The sequence below is a fragment of the Elephantulus edwardii genome, unplaced genomic scaffold (assembly GCF_000299155.1).
Source record: "Elephantulus edwardii isolate Elephantulus edwardi_28Jun2011 unplaced genomic scaffold, EleEdw1.0 scaffold00126, whole genome shotgun sequence".
Lineage (NCBI taxonomy): Eukaryota > Metazoa > Chordata > Mammalia > Macroscelidea > Macroscelididae > Elephantulus > Elephantulus edwardii.
Genome location: NW_006399876.1, coordinates 9466995 through 9472951, shown reverse-complemented (window position 1 = coordinate 9472951; position 5957 = coordinate 9466995). Strand labels below are relative to the sequence as shown.

General features: G+C 47.8%; 1 pseudogene; it reads right to left on the bottom strand.

The window, feature by feature from the left end:
- Positions 1–362: 362 nt before the first annotated feature.
- The window catches only part of LOC102856898, a 69278-nt pseudogene continuing 63683 nt past the window's right edge, over positions 363–5957 (bottom strand).

Genomic DNA, 5957 nt, shown 5'->3' with positions numbered 1-5957 from the left:
CCAATCCAAATGCAATACCCTTTAGAAGGCACTGAGGCATTTTGGCAGTCTAGAACATGAAAGCCCCAGAGAGAAAGGGACCTCGATAAGGAATGCTGGTGTTTGTATTTGACGTGCTTCAATCTGGTCTCTCATCAGCCCGGACCACCCTTTGCTAGAGCTGTGAGAGGAGTTTTTCAGATACGGGGGGGAGGGGGGAAAGAGGAGCTTGACCAGCCACCCAAACACAGCTCAGCCCCGTCCCTTAGTGCACAGTGCAGGGACAGGTAGGACCAGGCCCTTTAGGCTGGAAGAGGGGTGAACTAGGAGCCCCCTTAGGCTTTAGAAGTAGTGGCTCATTCTTACAGGGCAGAGATGGGGGGTCAGTGTCCCCTCCTCTGCTCTTGATGGTCACTTGAGGGGGCCTCTCCAAGGCTACAGGCTGTAACGTCTGTAGGAGTGCTGGTCTGGCCGGATTCCAGGTTGCTGGAGCCCCGGAGGGCTTTGGGAACTGGACTGGAGTTGGTCCTGGTGCCCCCGAGGATCTCCCCGAGGGCTGTCTCGACCTGTTCCTGGCAGGCCCGCAGGCAGTCCACTTCAGTGCCTGTGATCCCTGCCAGCACCTCCGTGAGCTCACCGTGGACATGGAAGTGGCACCCTGACCTTGCACTGCAGCCCCAACGCTGCCCGTGGTGATCACGGATGATGGATGCCTGGCAAAGGTGTCATCTGTGGCACAAAGAGCTAAAAAGGTCTGGGTGTGCTTTCTGACCAACTCTTCCCCATCCATGGGCAGAGAAATCCGGCGCAGAATCAGAGGCAAGAAGTCATGAGCAATCACAGCAGCTATGTCCCACTGGAGCCTCCCCAGGACCAGCAACTCCCAATCCAGCATCTGGAAATGAGAGATAGCACGGTCGGAGTAGAGGCAGTTTTCTGAAGGTCAGGAGTTTGCTGTTGTGAACAAAGCTGTGATAAACATGGTTGCATATATCTGCTTGGATGTCATTTATGGTCTCTTTGGGATATATTCCCAGTAGTGGAATTGCTGGGTCAAATGGTATCTCTATTTGCAACTTTTTGAGAAAGCGCCACACGGCCTTCCACAGTGGTTGCACCATTTTACACTCCCGCCAACAGTGAATAAGGGTTCCTGTTTCTCCACAACCTCACCAGCATTTGTTGCTTGCTGTTCTGTTAAATTTCGCTATTCTGACTGGGGTGAGATGATATCTCATGGTTGTTTTGTGAGGTAACTTCTTCATCACTATTAGCCCCTTTCTCCCACCCCACCCCTTATAATCTTAATAAACTTTAGTCCACAGATTTGTCTTTACTTGCCTTTTTACGGAAGTCAGGTTAGCTGGTATTTATCTTACCTCAGGTTCCCTCCACATTGCAGTATGATCAAGGCTTCTTCTAATGGACAAGCTGTAGTCCTCTGTTCATGGGCATGTAGGCTGTTTCTACTTTTTGGCTGTTGTGAACAGAGCTGCTGCAAACACTGGTTTACAAGTCTCTGCACTCAAGCCTTTGGATACATTTACCCACAGCACTTTCAGACTGACTGCTGTCTGTCTCCAGATGAGTGGTTGGTGGATTCTAAACTCTCCACTGGCAGTCAACTACTTAATCACTGTACCACCAGGACTCCTGGGTATTTACCTAGGTGAATCATATGTTAGTTCTAACTTGATGGGTTTTTTAAGGAATTTCCATATTGTTTTCCTCAATGAATGGCTGTTTCATTTTATATTTCCACCAGCAATGCATAAGGATTCCGATTTCCTGTCAGTCCTCACCAAACATTTGTTCAGCTCAGCTTTGATGCAAGTCCCCTTCTATAGGGTTCCGCTAAATCTCCTGTTGGCCCCAGCATGGTCAGCACAAGCAACCAGACACTCCTGGGAGGCTCATGGGCCTTTCTGATGGAGGGTTGAATGTCCTTTTGGCTGGTCTTTGTGCTGGTTTTCCTCTGCCTGATGGTTTATACATGACATGAACCTGTATGCAGGTTCCCTAAATAGGGACCAGTTCATTCAACGGACTCTGACCGTATGGCCATAAGGTACAAAGGACAGAGGAGTAAAACCCCAAAGTCCCAGGGCTTGTGGAATTGATATTTTAAAGGAGACAGACAACAAATGGGATGTGGCCAGTGACACACACCTCCCTGCGTTGGGCTCAAGGTAGCTCATGTGATCCTTTTCCAAAAGATCCCAGATGAAGAATCACGAAGAACAAAGCCCTGGGATGGACTGTGGTGACTCCGAGTCAGCTGCCCAGCTTGTTCCTGGGACTTGAAGAGCTTAGAGGTTACAGGTCTGGGTAACCCTAGAGCTTCACTCTGGCCAATCATGGTGACAGGAGAAGATCCTGCTGCCGTGTCAGTGTACACACCAAGGGGACAGTAAGACTGTCGCCTCTGTTGACTTCCGATCCTCCTAATCTCCAGGTCTCCCAATGTTGCTTTCCATCCACATTCCGGGGTCCACAGGCACTTCTGACTAAACCTACGCTCCAGCCCCAAGCTGGACACCTTGTTTCTCTTGCCCTCTCCGACTGTCTCAAGCCCTGTCCTCATCTCCGATCTCCTCCACGTACTATATATCCTTCTGACTCAGCATGGCCCAGGGCCCCATGACTGATCCCTAGGCTAGACTGTTTACTGACTTGCATCCTTCTCCTTCCAAATGATATTTATAATAGGAGAACGTCTTAGAAAAATAGCACAGGACGATCTCTCTCTCTCACACACACACACTCTTCCTATTATCTTGTTATCCCCTTTCTCTAATCACTGTCTCAGGACACAGTAGAGCAAAAGAAGTCCCCAAGCTGGTTCCACTGCATAAACAACAGACTTGGAAGAACGAATACTCAGACATGTAGGTGATCACCTTATCAGTCCCCACCAAGAGAGACAAAGAGAGAGGAGGAGAGGTGAGAAAATCAGGGGGAACAGAGAGTCTAGGTACTGGGTTGTGCCTTGGAGGAGCTTAAGTCCCAGCCCCCAGCAACCCCCACCAGCCCCCACCTCCAGACAGAGGCAGGAACAGGGGAACATAAAACAACCTGAGAGAGGTCAGGATGCTGAGATGTTGTGTTTCTGTCTAGAACCAGGGTCAAGGTCATTCTGAAGGATGACAGACAGTGGGTATTCCAGGACTGACCTGAGGGCCTTGACTTCACTGAGATTCTTTTCATCAATTATTTTCTTTTATGGTTCATTTACTCAAAGAAATCTCTGCTTACCCTAAGGTCACAAGTTCATCTCCTAGAAGTTTCATAGTTTCAGCTTTGACATTTTAAATCTTAGGTCTACAGTCAATATTGAACTGATTTTTTAACACATCAAGCCATAAAGTTCAAAGCTCCTTCTTTCCCACCTGTAACCCCTCAAACGGACTTCCAGCACTTTTGTCAAAAGCCTTTCCTTCACCAAAGCCCACTGAAGTGACACAGTCCATGAACAATATGGTCTGAATCCTACTTTGGTCAGTAGCAACCAGAGTCTTAAAAACTCATAAGCAGCTGTCTAAGGTGTAACTTAAGATCTCTCCCTACCTGGAACAAAACAGAATGAAGAAAACCAGGAGGCAGTCGTCAGAACAGAGCAAGGGAACACTGCATGGTTCAAAATTGGGAAGGGCCAGGGATGCATCCTATCTCCACACCTTTTCAACCTATATGCAGAACAGATTCTCCGGGAGGCTGGGCTCTATGAGGAGAAATGTGGGGTCAGGATTGGTGGACGATTTATCAACAATCTGCGTTATGCGGATGACACAACCCTGCTTGCTGAAATTGAGGAGGACCTGAAGCGCCTGCTGCAGAGTGTCAAGGACTGCAGCCTGCAATATGGATTGAGGCTCAATGTCAAGAAGACAAAGATTCTCACCACTGGACCAATTGGCAGCATCAGGATGGATGGTGAAGAGATTGAGATTGTACACAGCTTTAGTTTGCTTGACTCCACAGTCAACAGTCTTGGGACCAGCAGCCAGGAAATTAAAAAGTGCATTGCCATGGGAAAGTCTGCTGTTAGGGACCTCTCCATGGTGCTGAAGAGCAATGGTGTCTCTCTGGAGACTAAGGTGCGTCTGATACAGGCCACGGTCTTCACAATCACTTGTTATGCATCAGAGAGTTGGACAATGACCAAGGAGGATGGAAGGAGAATTGATGCCTTTGAGCTGTGGTGCTGGAGAAGAGTATTGAGAATACCATGGACTGCTAGGAAAACAAACAGATTTGTCCTGGAGAGGGTTAAACCGGGTGGCTCCTTGGAGGCAAGGATTCTGAGGCTCCGTCTAACATACTCTGGACATGTGAGGAGAGACCGGTCCTTGGAGAAGGACATCATGCATGGGAGGGTGGAGGGAGAGCGCAGGAGGGGAACACCCTCTATGAGGTGGATGGATTCAGAGACTGGGATAATTGGGATGGGAGTGTCAGAGACAGTGTTACTGTTCACCTTCCAGACCTGTCTACTGCTGGGCAGTAAGCTGAATTACAAGGGTAATTTAAATTTCAGGTTTGAGGCATTAGTCTCTGAAGTCCTATCAGTCTATACCAGAGCAGTAAGCTTGGTCTTTTTCACAGTTCTCAGATTTGTTCCACCTTTCCTCCCGCTGTGACCAGGGCCTCCTACAATAACCCCATGCAGAGCAGTCAGCAGTGGTAGTGGGCCCCATCTAACTCTTCTGATCTCAGGGTTGCGTCCTTTGGTCTAATATTCTGATTTTCCTCATTCTTTTTTTGCTCCAGATGAGGCAAGACCAATAACTGCATCCTAGATGACTAAGCACAAGCTTTTAAAACCCTAGTCAGTGCTCGGTGTACACCTGCATATCCACAGAGTAATTGAGATTGTGATTCTTCAGAAGTAGATAACCAGGCCTGACCTTCAAAAGTGCTCCTGGAAGGGTTTGAACTGCCAGTCTTTCCGCAAGTAGTTGAGCACTATTTGCCAGCTAGGAACTCCTTCCAAATGTGGTGTTAGGATTTTTAAGAATAAATTTTTTATCTATTCTTTGCCTTAGACCTAAGCCGGTCTAATAGCTGGAGAGGTGGGAACATGTAAGTAAAATCTCTGAGGTCCTACTTGGCATCCTTAGCTCACCTGTTTATATGGTCGCCAGATGCCTCAGTTGCAGAAACGTGACTCCCTGTTGGTCAGTGTCTTCAACAACATCAACAGCTGTGAGGCCAACATAAGAGAGAGCGTTAACCAGACTATAGAGACATTGGTGAGACACAGCCTGATGGAAGTCATGGCCACAGCCCTTGATTTGGGAACCTCAATGCCAGGAAAGAAGTAGCAGAGAAAGCAGAGCATCTTTGGGGACAGAGGGTACAGTACCAGAGCTATCTTGCTGGATGAGAAGCTGCCTGCACATTGCATCTTGTTGGATGAGAAGCTGCCTGAACTAAGGTATTGCATCTTGTTGGCTGAGAAGCTGTCTGAATTAGTGGAGCGTCCTGCTGTTAACTGGGCTTTAGACGATTATTTCTTGAACTAGACTTCCACTGTGCCCCAACCCCAACAACCTGCTTCCCCCATAAGCCCCATAACTATGAGTAAAAAGAGGTCAAGTCTGGTCTGTGCAGTCGTTTGCAATGAATAGCAGACCCAGTAAGCAGAGGCAGTAGGTGTAGCAGCTTGGGGGACCCTGTCTGACCAAGGGATGGGTCTTATATTCTGGATGTTATTGATGGGGATAATTCTCCTTTGTGGAGTTAGTAGAGGTCAGACTCAGCCTTTCCCACACTGTCTGTGCTCCTTTTACACAGGCTAAGAAATTTCTTCAACATCCACCAGGGCTTACATCCTGTTACATCACTGCAGGCTTCAACTGGATCTGACAGCATAGTTTTTGTGTGATTGATTTGCTATTAGAGGTACAACCTTATCTTTGGGAAGCTGAATATAAAATTTAATATTAATAAAAAACCAAATGCTGGGTTTAGAAGGG